Source organism: Hemiscyllium ocellatum, chromosome 44 (assembly GCF_020745735.1).
Source record: "Hemiscyllium ocellatum isolate sHemOce1 chromosome 44, sHemOce1.pat.X.cur, whole genome shotgun sequence".
Taxonomy (NCBI): Eukaryota; Metazoa; Chordata; class Chondrichthyes; order Orectolobiformes; family Hemiscylliidae; genus Hemiscyllium; species Hemiscyllium ocellatum.
In genome coordinates, this window is record NC_083444.1 from 25,251,141 (window position 1) to 25,268,518 (window position 17,378).

Genomic DNA, 17,378 nt, shown 5'->3' on the forward strand with positions numbered 1-17,378 from the left:
ACAGACCCTCACACACCCCCCTCACACCCCCCTCACACACCCCCCTCACACACCCCCCTCACACACCCCCTCACACACCCCCCTCACACCCCCCTCACACACCCCCCTCACACCCCCCTCACACACCCCCTCACACACCCCCTCACACAGACCCTCACACCCCCCCTCACACACCCCCCACACACCCCCCTCACACCCCCCCTCACACCCCCCCTCACACAGACCCTCACACCCCCCCTCACACAGACCCTCACACACCCCCCTCACACACCCCCCTCACACACCCCCTCACACACCCCCCTCACACCCCCCTCACACACCCCCTCACACCCCCCTCACACAGACCCTCACACACACACCCACACACCCCCCTCACACAGACCCTCACACACACCCCCACACACACCCCTCACACACCCCCCTCACACACCCCCCTCACACACCCCCCTCACACCCCCCTCACACACCCCCCTCACACCCCCCTCACACACCCCCCTCACACACCCCCTCACACACACCCCCTCTCACACCCCCCTCACACACCCCCTCACACCCCCCTCACACACCCCCCTCACACACCCCCCTCACACACCCCCCTCACACACCCCCCTCACACACACCCCTCACACACACCCCCCCTCACACACCCCCCTCACACACCCCCCTCACACACCCCCCTCACACACCCTCACACACCCCCCTCACACCCCCCTCACACACACCCTCACACACACCCTCACACCCCCCTCACACACACCCTCACACCCCCCTCACACAGACCCTCACACAGACCCCAGACACACACCCACATACACACCCTCACACACCCCCTCACACAGCCCCCGCACAAACACTCACACACACAGCCTCACACAGACCCCCTCACTCACCCCCCTCACATAGACCCCCTCACACATCCCCCTCACACAGACCCTCACACACACCCCCTCACACAGACCCTCACACACCTCCTCACACACCCTCTCACACAGAACCCCCCACTCACCCCCCCACTCACCCCCCTCACACACACCCTGACACAGACCCTCACACACACCCCTCTCACACAGACCCCCTCACTCATACCCCCTCAAACAGACCCTCAAACAGACCCTCACACAGGCCCTCACAAACCCACTCACACACACCCTCACATGCCCCCCACACACAGACACTCACACACCCCCCTCACACAGACCCTCATACACCCCCTCTCACACACCCTCACACACACCCTCATACAGACCCTCACACCCCCCTCACACCTCCCGTCAAACCCCCGTCACACAGACCCTCACAGACCCCCTCACACAGACCCTCACACCCCCCTCACAGACCCTCACACAGACCATCAAAGACCCCGTCACACACCCCCTCACACACCCCCTCACACACCCCCTCACACACCCCCTCACACACCCCCCTCACACACCCCCCTCACACAGACCCTCACACACACCCCACACAGACCCTCACACACCCCCCTCACACACACCCTTCACACAGACCCTCACACACCATCTCACGTAGCCCCCGCACAGACACTCACACACACCACCACGCAGACCCTCACACACAAACCCTCACACAGACCCTCACACACACACCCTCACACAGACCCACACACACACTCTCACATCCCCCTCAAACAGCCCCTCACACACACCCCCCACACACAGACCCTCACACACACACCCTCAAACATACCCCCTCGCACGCACCCCCACCCCCTCTCACACACACCGTCACACACACGCCCCCTCACAATCCCCCCCACAACCCCCCCTCGGAAACCCCACTCGCAACCCCCCTCACACTACCCCACTCACACACCTCCCTCACACACACAGACCCTCACAACCCTCACACCCCCCCTCACACAGACCCCCACACACACCCTCACACAGACCCCCTCACACCCTCCTCTCACAGACCCCCACACACACCCTCACACAGATCCACACACACCCTCTCACCCCCTCACACCACCCTCACACACCCCCTCACACAGACCCCCTCACACACCCTCTCACCCCCCTCACACAGACCCACACACAGACCCCCTCACACACCCTCACACCCCCCTCACACAGACCCACACACAGACCCCCTCACACCCCTCTCAAACCGACCCTCACACAGACCCCACACACACCCCTCACAATGACCCTCACAGAGACCCACACACACACCCCTCACTCACACACACACAGACCCACACACACACCCTCACACAGACCCCTAGACCCACACACACACACACACACACACACAACCTCACACACCCCCCTCAGACCCTCACACACACACCCTCACACACACCCCGCACAGATCCTCACACACCCCCTCACACGCACCCCCTCACATACACACCCTCACAACCTCTGCCTCATAACCTCCCCCCTCATAACCCCCATAACACCCCCTCACAACCCCCCCATCACAACCCCCCCTCACACACCCCCCTCACACACTCCTCCTCACACTCACAGACCCACACACAGACCCTCACACACCCCCACACACACCCCTCACTCAAACCCCTCACTCAAACCCCTCACTCAAACCCCTCACACAAACCCCACACTCAAACCCCTCACACACCCCCACACACACCCCCCCCACACACACACCACACACACCCCCGTCGCATCCCCCGTCACACTCACCTGTCACACCCCTCCTCAAACTTTCCCTCACACTCCCTCACTTCCACCCCCCCGCACCCTGCACCCCGTGTCAGACCACCCTGTCTCACAACCCGCCAACCCCCCCCCACACACCCCCCCGATACAACCCGCAGTCACACACCCCCCACACACCCCCTCACAGACCCGCCCACACCACCCCAAACCCCTGCTCACACACGCCCCCTCAAACCCCCCTCACACACACACACACACACACCCCACACGCCCCCTCCCACACACCGCCCCCCTCACACTCCCCCTCACAATCCTCCCTCACAATCCTCCCTCACACCCCACCCTCACACACACCCCCCTCACACCCCCCTCACACCCACCCCACACACCCCCCTCACACACCCCCTTTCACACACACCTCTCACACACACCCCTCACACACACACACACACCACACACACCCCCGCCCACACACACCCCCGCCCGCACAACCCCCGTCACTCTCCCCCGTTACACTCCCCCTGTCTCGCCCCACCGTCACCCCACACCCCACCCACACACCCCCACACCCGCCTCACACCCACCCCTCACACCCACCCATCTCCCCACACCCCCGCACACACCCCTCCCTCACACACCCCTCCCTCACACACCCCTCCCTCACACACCCCTCCCTCACACACACCCCCTCGAACACCCCCCTCGCACACCCCCCTCACACACCCCCCCCGCACACCCCCCCCCGCACACCTCCCTCGCACACCTCCCTCGCACACCCCCCTCACACACCCCCCTCGCACACCCCCCTCACACACCCCCCCTCGCACACCCCCCCGCACACCTCCCTCGCACACCTCCCTCGCACACACACCCGCCCTCACAACCCCCTGTCACTCTCCCCCTGTTACACTCCCCCGTCTCCCCCCACCGTCACCCCACACCCCACCCACACTCCCCCTCACACCCACCCCTCACACCCACACATCTCCCCATACCCCCCTCAGACACCCCTCCCTCATACCCCCCTCGAACATCCCCCTCGCACACCCCCCTCGCAACGCCCCCGTCACACACCCCCCCTCGCACACCTCCCTTGCACACCCCCCTTCACACACCTCCCCTTCACACACATCCCATCACACTCCCACACCCCCGTCACACCCCTTCGTCACACACCCCCCCTCAACCAACCTCACACACACACCCCCCAACATATCCCCTCCCCTCACACACACCCACTCGCAGCCCCCCCACACACCCCCCACACACCCCCCTTCACAACCCCCCCTTCACACCCCTCCCTTCACACCCCCCTTCACACCCCCCTCACACACCCCCTCCTCACACACCCCCCCTTCACAACCCCCCCTTCACAACCCCCTTCACACCCCCCTTCACACCCCCCCTTCACACCCCCCTTCACACCCCTCCCTTCACACCCCCCTTCACACCCCCCTCACACACCCCCTCCTCACACACCCCCCCTTCACACCCCCCTTCACACCCCCCCTTCACACCCCCCCTTCACACCCCTCCCTTCACACCCCTCCCTTCACACCCCCCATCGTCACACACCCCCCTTCACAACCCCCCCTTCACACCCCCCCTTCACACCCCCCTTCACACCCCCCTTCACACCCCTCCCTTCACACCCCCCTTCACACCCCCCTCACACACCCCCTCCTCACCCCCCCTTCACACCCCCCTTCACACCCCCCCTTCACACCCCCCCTTCACACCCCCCTTCACACCCCCCCTTCACACCCCTCCCTTCACACCCCTCCCTTCACACCCCCCATCCTCACACACCCCCCTTCACACCCCTCCCTTCACACCCCCCTTCACACCCCCCTCACACACCCCCCCTCACACACCCCCCCTTCACAACCCCCCCTTCACAACCCCCCCTTCACACCCCCCCTTCACACCCCTCCCTTCACACCCCTCCCTTCACACCCCTCCCTTCACACCCCTCCCTTCACACCCCCCCTTCACAATCCCCCCTTCACACCCCCCCTTCACACCCCCCCTTCACACCCCTCCCTTCACACCCCTCCCTTCACACCCCCCCTTCAAACCCCCCCTTCACACCCCTCCCTTCACACCCCCCCTTCACACCCCCCCTTCACACCCCCCCTTCACACCCCCCCCTCACACACCCCCCCTCACACACCCCCCCTTCACAATCCCCCCTTCACAACCCTCCCTTCACAACCCCCGTCACACCCCTCGTCACACACCTCACACACACCCCTCTCACATGCCCCACCTCTCACATACACACACACACACACACCCTCACACACCCCCCCCACACACCCGCAACACACACAGACCCCCCGTCACACACACACACCCCGCACACACACCCCTCACACACACCCACAAGCAGCCACCCTCACTCCCCCCGTCACTCCCCCTTCACAACCCCTTCACAACCCCTCACTTCACACCCCCTCTTCACACACCCCCTTCACACACCCCACGTCACACCCCCTCGTCATACCCCCCTCACATACACCCCCCTCACACACACCCTCTCACACACACCCTCACACACCCCCGACACACACACACACACCCCGACACCCCCCCTCTCTCACACACCCCCACACACACACACCCCCCTCACACACACACACACACACACCCCTCACACACACCCCCCCACACACACACACACACCCCTCACACACACACACCCACTCGCAGCCCCCCTCACACTCCCCCCGTCACTCCACCCGTCACTCCGCTGTCACACACCCCTCCCTTCACACCCCTCCCTTCACACCCCTCCCTTCACACCCCTCCCTTCACAACCCCCCCTTCACAAGCCCCCGTCACACACCCCTCACGCCCCCCCACAACCCCTCAAACCCCCCTCACACACACCATCCCTCACACCCCCCTCACACATACCATCCCTCACTCACCCTCCCCCACACCTCCCCCACACACACCCCCCACACACCCCCTCCCACATACCGCCCCCCTCACACACCCTCCACCTCACACTCCCCCTCACAATCCTCCCTCACACCCCACCCTCTCACACACACCCCTCACACACACACCCCTCACACACACCCCCCTCGCACCCACCCCTCGCACCCACCCCTCGCACCCACCCCTCGCACCCACCCCTCGCACCCACCCCTCGCACCCACCCCTCACACACCCCCTCACACACCCCCTCACACCCACCCCTCACACCCACCCCTCGCACCCACCCCTCGCACCCACCCCTCGCACCCACCCCTCGCACACCCCCCTCACACACGCCCTCACACACCCCCTCACACACACCCCTCACACCCCCCTCACACACACACCACTCACACACACCCCCCCACACACACACACACACCCCCGCCCGCGCACTCCCCCGCCCGCACAACCCCCGTCACTCTCCCCCTGTTACACTCCCCGTGTCTCCCCCCACTGTCACCCCACACCCCACCCACACACACCCACACCCGCCTCACACCCACCCTTCACACCGACACATCTCCCCACACCTCCCTCACACACCCCTCCCTCACACACACCCCCTCTCACACACCCCCCTCGCACACCTCCCTCGCACACACACACGCCCTCACAACCCCCTGTCACTCTCCCCCTGTCTCCCCCCACCGTCTCCCCACACCCCACCCACACTCCCCCTCACACCCACCCCTCACACCCACACATCTCCCCATACCCCCCACACACACCCCTCCCTCACACACCCGCCTCGCACACCCGCCTCGCACACCCCCCTCGCAACGCCCCCGTCACACACACCCCCTGGCACACACCCCCTTCGCACACCCCCCCTTCGCACACCCCCCCTTCGCACACCCCCCCTTCGCACACACCCCCTTCGCACACCCCCCATTCACACCCCTCCCTTCACACCCCTCCCTTCACAACCCTCCCTTCACACACACCCCGTCACACTCCCACACCCCCGTCACACCCCTTCGTCACACACCCCCACACACCCCCTCACACACCCCCTCAACCAACCTCACACATACACACACACACACACCCCAACATACCCCCTCCCCTCACACACACACACCCTCACACACACCCACTCGCAGCCCCCCTCACACACACCCCCCTTCACACCCCCCTTCACACACCCCCTTCACTCCCCTCCCTTCACTCCCCTCCCTTCACTCCCCTCCCTTCACACCCCCCCTTCACACCCCCCCTTCACACCCCCCTTCACACCCCCCCTTCACACTCCCCCTTCACACACACCCACTCGCAGCCACCCTCACACACACCCCCCGTCACTCCCCCGTCACTCCCCCCCTTCACCCCCCCTTCACACCCCTCCCTTCACAACCCCCCACTTCACACACCCCCTTCACACACCCCATGTCACACCTCCTCGTCATACCCCCCTCACATACACCCCCCTCACACACACACCCTCTCACACACACACCCTCACGCCCCCCCACACACACACACACACACACCCCGACACCCCCCCTCACACACACACCCCCATACACACACACCCCCCTCACACACACACACACCCCTCACACCCACCCCCCCTCACACACACACACCCCTCACACAAACACACACCCCTCACACACACACCCCTCACACACACCCACTCGCAGCCCCCCTCACACTCCCCCGTCACCCCCCCTTCACACCCCTCCCGTCACACCTGCTTGTCACACCCCCCTCACGCCCACCCCTCACAACCCCTCAACCCCCCCCACACACACACCCTCACACCCCCACACACACACACACACACACACACGCACACACACCCCGACACCCCCCTCACACGCACACCCCCACACACACACACCCCCTCACACATACCCCCCTCACACACACACCCCTCTCACACACACACCCCCCTCACACACACACCCCCCCACACACACACACCCCTCACACACACACACACACCCCTCACACAAACACGCCCCCCTCACACACACACCCCCCTCACACACACACACCCCCCTCACACACACCCCCCCCACACAAACACCCCCCTCACACACACACCCCTCACACACACCCACTCGCAGCCCCCCTCACACTCCCCCCGTCACCCTCCCTTCACACCCCTCCCTTCACACCCCTCCCTTCACAAGCCCCCCCGTCGCACATCCCCGTCACACCCCCTCATGCCCTCCCCACAACCCCTCAAAACCCCCTCACACACACCATCCCTCACTCACCCTCCTCTCACACCCCCTCACACACACACACACACACACACACCCTCACACACACACACCGTCATACACACCCCCGTCACACCCCCCTTCACACCCGCTCGTCACACCCCCTCACACACACCCCCCTCACACGCACCCAACCTCACAGACACACACACACACACACACACCCACCCAACACACCACCCCTAACAACCCCCCCCCACACACACACACACCCCTCACACACACCCACTCACAGCCACCCTCACACACACCCTTGTCACACACCCCCCGTCAATCCCTCCGTCACTCCCCCCCTTCACTCCCCCCCCTACACACACCCCCTTCACACACCCCCTACACACACCCCTTCACACCCCTCCCTTCACACCCCTCCCTTCACACCCCTCCCTTCACACACACCCCCGTCACACCTGCTTGTCACACCCCCCCTCACGCCCACCCCTCACAACCCCTCAACCCCCCCCACACACACCCCCCCCTCACACACACACACACGATCTCACACACACCCTCCTTACACACAGACACACACACACACCCACCTCACACACACTCCCCCCTCACACACACTCCCCTCTCTCACACACCCACTCGCATTCCCCCGTCACTCCCCCGGGCAAACCCACCGTCACACCCCCCGTCACACCCCTCCCTTCACACCCCTCCCTTCACACCCCTCCCTTCACATCCGCCCCTTCACAGCGCCCCGTCACACACCCCTCCGTCACACACCCCCCATCACACCTGCTCGTCACACCCTCCTCACGCCCCCCCCACAACCCCTCAAACCCCCCTCGCACACACTATCCCTCACACACACCATCCCTCACCCAACCACACACACACGCACACACACACACGCACACACACACACGCGCACACACACACACACCCCGCTCTCACACACACACACACACACACCCCCCGTCACACACCCCTCCCTTCACAGCCCTCCTTCAAACTCCCGCGTTCACAACCCCCCCCACAAACCCCAATTCACAAACCCCCCCGTCACACCCGCCCGTCACACCCCCCTCGTCACACCCCCCTCACAACCCCCCTCATACCCCCCTACACACACTCCCCTCACACGCCCCCCTCACAGATACACACACCCCCTCACATACACACCCTCACACACACTCCCACACATTCACCCCCACACACACACCCAACACACCACCCCCTCTCACACACACCCCCTAACACACACCCACTCGCAGCCCCCTCACACACCCCCGTCAATCCCCCCATCACTCCCCCCCTTCACACACCTCCCTTCACAACCCCCCCCCTTCACACACACCCCGTCACACCCCCTCGTCATACCCCCCTCACACACACACCCCCCTCACACACACACACCCCTCACAAACACCCACTTGCAGCCCCCGTCACTCCCCCGGGCAAACTCCCCGTCACACACACCCCAGTCACACACCCCCCCCCTTCACACCACTCCCTTCACACCCCCCTTCAAACCCCCCCGTTCACAACCCCCCCTTCACACACCCCCTCACAAACCCCACTTCACAAATCCCCATCACACCCCCTGTCACACCCACCTCACAACCCCCCCTCACACCCCACTCACACACCCCCCTCACACGCCCCCCCCACAGACACACACACACACCCTCACACACCCCCTCACACGTCCCCCCCCTCACAGACACACACACCCTCACACACCCCCCCACACTCACACCCCAGTCACACACACCCCAGTCACACCCCTCCCTTCACACCCCCCCTTCAAACCCCCGTTCACAAACCCCCCTTCACACCCCCCCTTCAAACCCCCCCATTCACAACCCCCCCTCACAAACCGCACTTCACAAATTCCTGTCACACCCCCCGTCACACCCACCTCACAACCCCCCCCACACCCCCCTCACACACACCCCCCTCACACGCCCCCCTTCACAGACACACACACACACACCCTCACACACACCCCCACACACACACCCCCAACACACACCCCCTCACACACACACACCCCCAACACACACCCACTCGCAGCCCCCCTCACACACCCCAGTCAATCCCTCCGTCAATCCATCCGTCACTCCCCCGTGTCACAACCCCCCCTCACAAACCGCACTTCACAAATTCCTGTCACACCCCCGTCACACCCACCTCACAACCCCCCCCACACCCCCCTCACACACACCCCCCTCACACGCCCCCCCTCACAGACACACACACACACACCCTCACACACACCCCCACACACACACCCCCAACACACACCCCCTCACACACACACACCCCCAACACACACCCACTCGCAGCCCCCCTCACACACCCCAGTCAATCCCTCCGTCAATCCATCCGTCACTCCCCCGTGTCACAACCCCCCCTCACAAACCGCACTTCACAAATTCCTGTCACACCCCCCGTCACACCCACCTCACAACCCCCCCCACACCCCCCTCACACACACCCCCCTCACACGCCCCCCCTCACAGACACACACACACACACCCTCACACACACCCCCACACACACACCCCCAACACACACCCCCTCACACACACACACCCCCAACACACACCCACTCGCAGCCCCCCTCACACACCCCAGTCAATCCCTCCGTCAATCCATCCGTCACTCCCCCGTGTCACAACCCCCCCTCACAAACCGCACTTCACAAATTCCTGTCACACCCCCCGTCACACCCACCTCACAACCCCCCCCACACCCCCCTCACACACACCCCCCTCACACGCCCCCCCTCACAGACACACACACACACACCCTCACACACACCCCCACACACACACCCCCAACACACACCCCCTCACACACACACACCCCCAACACACACCCACTCGCAGCCCCCCTCACACACCCCAGTCAATCCCTCCGTCAATCCATCCGTCACTCCCCCGTGTCACTCCCCCCTTCACACCCCTCCATTCACGCCCCCCTTCACACACCCCCTTCACACACCCCCTTCACACACCCCTCCCTTCACACACCCCCCTTCACACACCCCCTTCACACACCCCCTTCACACACCCCTCCCTTCACACTCCCCCCTTCACACACCCCCTTCACACACCCCTCCCTTCACACACCCCCCTTCACACACCCCCCAGTCACACCCCCTCGTCATACCCCCCTCACACACACCGCGCGCACACACACACACACACACACACCCCACACACACACACACACCCCCTCTCACACACCCCCACACACACACCTCAAACACACACACCCTCACACACACCCACACGCACACACACCCCCACACACACACCTCAAACACACACCCCCTCACACTCAGCCCCCCCACACACCTCCCCTTTACTCCCCCTTCACTCCCCCCCGTCACTCCCCCCTCACACACACACACCCCCCTCGCACACACCCCCCTCGCACACCCCCACTCGAACACCCCCCCCGAACACCCCCCACACACATCCCCCCTCAAACACAGCCCCCCGTCACTCCCCCCGCCATTCCCCCATGTCTCACCCCCTCACCTCCCCTCTTCACACCCCCGTCACTCCCCCGGGTCACACCCCTCCCTCACACACCACTAGCACACCCCCCCTCGCGCACACCCCCCTTCGCACAACCCCCTTGCACCCCCCCTCGCACACCCACCCCGAACACCCCCTCGCACATTCCCCCTCACACACCCCCCTTCACAACCCCCTCACACCCCTCCCTTCACACACCTGCCCGTCACACCCCCGCCGTCACTCCCCCTCCGTCACACCCCCCCGTCACACCCCCCCGTCACACCCCCCCGTCACACCCCCCCGTCACACCCCCCCCGTCATACCCCCCGTCACACTCCTCCCGTCACACTCCTCCCGTCACACTCCTCCCTTCACACCCCTCTGTCACACACCCCGCCTCACACCCCCACTCACACCCCCCCTCACACCCCCCTCACACTCCCCGCCTCACACCCCCACTCACACCCCCCGCCTCACACACCCCCTCACACACACCTGCCTCACACACCCCCCTCACACACCCCTGTCACACCCGCTCGTCAAACCCCCTCTTCACACCTCCGTCACTCCCCCGGGTCACACCCCTCCCTCACACACCACTCGAACACCCCCCCTCGCACACCCCCCCTCGCACAACCCCCTTGCACAACCCCCTCACACACCCCCCTTGCACATTCTCCCTCGCACACCCCCCTACACACACCCCTTCACAACCCCCGTCACACACCCCCGTCACACACCCCCGTCACACACCCCCGTCACACACCCCCGTCACACCCGCGCGTCACACCCCCCCTCTCACACACACACCCTCACACCCACCATCTCACACACACCCCCCTCATACATACCCCCCACGCACCCCACCTCACACAACCCCCTCACACACACAACCCCCTCACACACACCCACTCGCAGCCCACCTCACACACCCCGTCTCACACCCCCTGTCACACCCCTCCCTTCACACCCCTCCCTTCACACCCCTCCCTTCACACCCCTCCCTTCACACCCCTCCCTTCACACCCCTCCCTTCACACTCCCCCCTTCACAACCGCCCCTTCACAAACCCCCCCGTCACACCCCCCGTCACACCCCCCGTCACACTCACTCGTCAGACCCCCTCGTCACACCCCCCCACACCCCCCCTCACACACACACACATACACACACACAACCCCCTCACACACACCCACTCGCAGCCCACCTCACACACCCCGTCTCACACCCCCTGTCACACCCCTCCCTTCACACCCCTCCCTTCACACCCCTCCCTTCACACTCCCCCCTTCACAGCCCTCCTTCACAACCGCCCCTTCACAAACCCCACTTCACAAACCCCCCCGTCACACCCCCCGTCACACCCCCCGTCACACCCCCAGTCACACTCACTCGTCAGACCCCCTCGTCACACCCCCCCACACCCCCCCTCGCACACACACACATACACACACACAAACCCCCACGCACACCCCCAACACACACCCCTAACACACACTCACTCGCAGCCCCCCTCACACACCCCCGTCAATCCCTCCGTCACCCCCCCTTCACTCCCCCCCTTCACTCCCCCCTTCACACCCCCCCTTCACTCCCCCCTTCACACCCCTCCCTTCACAACACCCCTTCTCACAACCCCCGTCACACCCCCTCGTCATACCCTCCTCACACACCCCCTCACCACCCCTCACACACACCACCCCTCACACACCCCACACACACACACACCCCTCACACACACACCCCTCACACACACAGCCCCCTCGCACACACATCACCCTCACACACACACACCCCTCACACACACCCACTCGCAGCCCCCCTCACACCCACCCGTCACTCCCCCCTCACACGCAATCCCACACACACACCCCTCACACACACCCCTCACACACACACCTCCTCAAACACACCCCCACTCACACACATCCCCCACATACACAGCCCCCATGTCTCACCCCCCCCACCTCCCCTCTTCACACCCCCATCACTCCCCCGCGTCACACCCCTCCCTCACACACCACTCGAACACCCCCCATCGCATCCCCCCCAAACAACCCCTCTCAAACACCATCCCCTCAAACACCCCCAACGCACATCCCCCCCTCGCACACCCCCTTCACACCCCTCCCCTCACACCCCTCCCTTAACAACCCCCCCTTCACAACCCCCCCTTCACACACCCCCCTTCACACACCCCCTTCACACCCCTCCCTTCACACCCCTCCCTTCACACCCCTCCCTCCTCACCCCCCCTTCACACCCCCCCTTCACACCCCCCCTTCACACCCCCCCTTTACACCCCCCCTTCACACCCCTCCCTTCACACCCCTCCCTTCACACCCCTCCCTTCACACCCCCCTTCACACCCCTCCCTTCACACCCCCCCTTCACACCCCTCCCTTCATACCCCTCCCTTCACACACCCCCTTCACACCCCTCCCTTCACACCCCTCCCTTCACACCCCCCCCTTCACACCCCTCCCTTCACACCCCCCTTCACACCCCCCCTTCACACCCCCCCTTCACACCCCCCCTTTACACCCCCCCTTCACACCCCCCCCTTCACACCCCTCCCTTCACACCCCTCCCTTCACACACCCCCTTCACACACACTCCCCCTTTACACCCCCCCTTCACACACCCCCCTTCACACCCCTCCCTTCACACCCCTCCCTTCACACACCCCCTTCACACACACTCCCCCTTCACACACACCCCTTCTCACACACCACCCTTCACACCCCCTTCTCACACCCCTCCCTTCACACATCCCCCCTTCGCACCCCCCGTCACACCCCCCGTCACACCCCCTCGTCACACCCACATCACACACACCCCTCTCACATGCCCCCCCTCACACACACACACCCTCGCAACCCCCCCCACACACCCCCAACACACACTCTTAACACACACCCACTCGCAGCCACCCTCACTCCCCCCCCTTCACACCCCTCCCATCACAACCCCCCACTTCACACACCCCCTTCACACACACCCCAGTCACACCTCCTCGTCACACCCCCTCGTCATACCCCTCCCACACACATCACCCCCCTCACACACACACCCTCTCACACACACACCCTCACACCCGCGCCCACACACACACACACTCACACACACCCCCCACCACCCCTCACACCCACACCCCCCTCACACACACACACCCCCCTCACACCCACACTCCCCTCACACACACACACCCCCCACACACACACACCCCCCACACACACACACCCCCCTCACACACACCCACTCGCAGCCCCCCTCACACTCCCCCATCCCTCCACCCGTCACCCCTCCATTCACAAGCCCCCCCGTCGCACACACCCCACTCACGCCCCTCCCAACCCCTCAAATCCCCTCACACACACCATCCCTCACTCACCCCCCTCACACACCCCTCACACACACACACACACACACACACACACACACACACCCCTCACACATATCCCTCACACCCACCCGTCACATCCCCCGTCACACCCGCATGTCACACCCCCCTCACAACCCCACTCACAACCCCCCTCACACGCCCCCCACCTCACAGACACACACACACACACACACACACCCAACACACCACCCATCACACACATACCCCCCTAACACCCCCCCCACACACACACACCCACTCGCAGTCCCTCTCACACACCCCGTCACTCCCCCCGTCGCTCCCCCGGGCAAACCCACCGTCACACCCCCCCCCACACCCCTCCCTTCACACCCCTCCCTTCACACCCCTCCCTTCACACCCCTCCCTTCACACCCCTCCCTTCGCACACTCCCCTTCACACACTCCCCTTCACACCCCCCCTTCACGCACCCCCTTCACGCACCCCTATCACACCCCCTTCACACACACCCCTTCACACCCCCCTCCATTCACAGCCCCCTCCATTCACAGCCCCCTCCCTTCACACCCCCCTCCCTTCACACTGCCCCTTCACAGCCCCCTCCCTCCACACACCCCCTTCACACCCCCCTTCACACCCCCCGCTTCACACCCCCCTTCACACCCCCCTCCCATCACACTCCCCCTTCACACCCCCCTCCCTTCACACCCCCCTCCCTTCACACCCCCTTCACACTCCCCCTTCACACCCCCCTCCCTTCACACCCCCTCCCTTCACACCCCCCTCCCTTCACACCCCCTTCACACTCCCCCTTCACACCCCCCTCCCTTTACACCCCCCTCCCTTCACACCCCCCTCCCTTCACACCCCCTCCCTTCACACCCCCTTCACACTCCCCCTTCACACCCCCCTCCCTTCACACCCCCCTCCCTTCACACCCCCCTCCCTTCACACCCCCCTCCCTTCACACCCCCCTCCCTTCACACACCCCCCCTTCACACTCCCCTTCACACACCCCTCCCTTCACACCCCCCCTTCATACCCCCCTCCCTTCACACCCCCCTCCCTTCACACACCCCCCCTTCACACTCCCCTTCACACACCCCCCCTTCACACCCCCCCTTCACACCCCCCTCCCTTCACACCCCCCTCCCTTCACACCCCCCTCCCTTCACACCCCCCTCCCTTCACACCCCCCCCTTCACACCCCCCCTTCACACGCCCTCCCTTCACACCCCCCTCCCTTCACACCCCCCTCCCTTCACACCCCCCTCCCTTCACACCCCCCTCCCTTCACACCCCCCTCCCTTCACACCCCCCTCCCTTCACACCCCCTCCCTTCACACCCCCCTCCCTTCACACCCCCCCTTCACACCCCCCTCCCTTCACACCCCCCCTTCACACCCCCCTCCCTTCACACCCCCCTCCCTTCACACCCCCCTCCCTTCACACACCCCCCCCTTCACACTCCCCTTCACACACCCCTCCCTTCACACCCCCCCCTTCACACACCCCTCCCTTCACACCCCCCCTTCACACTCCCCCTTCACACCCCCTCCCTTCACACCCCCCTCCCTTCACACCCCCTCTTCACACCCCCCTTCACACTCCCCCTTCACACCCCCCTCCCTTCACACCCCCCCTTCACACACCCCTCCCTTCACACCCCCCTTCACACCCCCCTTCACACCCCCCTCCCTTCACACCCCCCTCCCTTCACACCCCCCTCCCTTCACACCCCCCCTTCACACACCCCTCCCTTCACACCCCCCTTCACACCCCCCTTCACACCCCCCTCCCTTCACACCCCCCTCCCTTCACACCCCCCTCCCTTCACAGCCCCTCCCCTCACACCCCCCCTTCACACCCCCTCCCTTCACACTCCCCCTTCACTCCCCCCTTCACAACCCCCTCCCTTCACACCCCCCTCCCTTCACACTCCCCCTTCACACCCCCCTCCCTTCACACACCCCCTTCACACCCCCCTCCCTTCACACCCCCCTCCCTTCACACTCCCCTCCCTTCACACTCCCCCTTCACACCCCCCTCCCTTCACACACCCCCTTCACACACCCCCCTTCACACCACACACTCACACACGTCCTCATTTACACACCGCCCCCCCCCCACACACACACACACACACACACCCTCCCCACACGCCCGACCTCACATCCCCCTGTCCAACACCCCTCCCACACACACTCCCCCTCCCCCACACACACTCCCCCTCACATACACACCCCCTCACATACACACCCCCCAACACAAACCCCCCTCTCTCACACACACACACACTCACACTCACACACACACACACCCCCACCCTCACACACACACCCCCACAGCCCCCCTCACACCCCTCTCACCCCCCCTCACTTGCACCACCCGACACACCCCCGTCACACACCCCCACACCCACCCTCACACACGCTCGCCCTCACAACCCCCTGTCACACTCCCCCCATCACACTCCCCCCGTCACACTCCCCCCGTCACACTCCCCCTGTCACACTCCCCCGTCTCTCTTCGCCGTCACCCCCCGCTGTCACCCCCCACCGTCATCCCCCACCGTCACCCCCCCTCAAACCACCCTCACACACACCACTACACACACCCCCCTTCACACACATCCCCCTTCACACACACACACCTCCCTCACAAACT

At 64.8% G+C, this 17,378-nt stretch overlaps 1 protein-coding gene across 1 annotated transcript in view; it reads left to right on the top strand.

Annotated features, from left to right (window-relative positions):
- The window catches only part of LOC132835327 (insulin receptor substrate 1-B-like), a 66,027-nt gene that overhangs the window by 796 nt on the left and 47,853 nt on the right, over window positions 1–17,378 (top strand). The window lies entirely within an intron of this gene.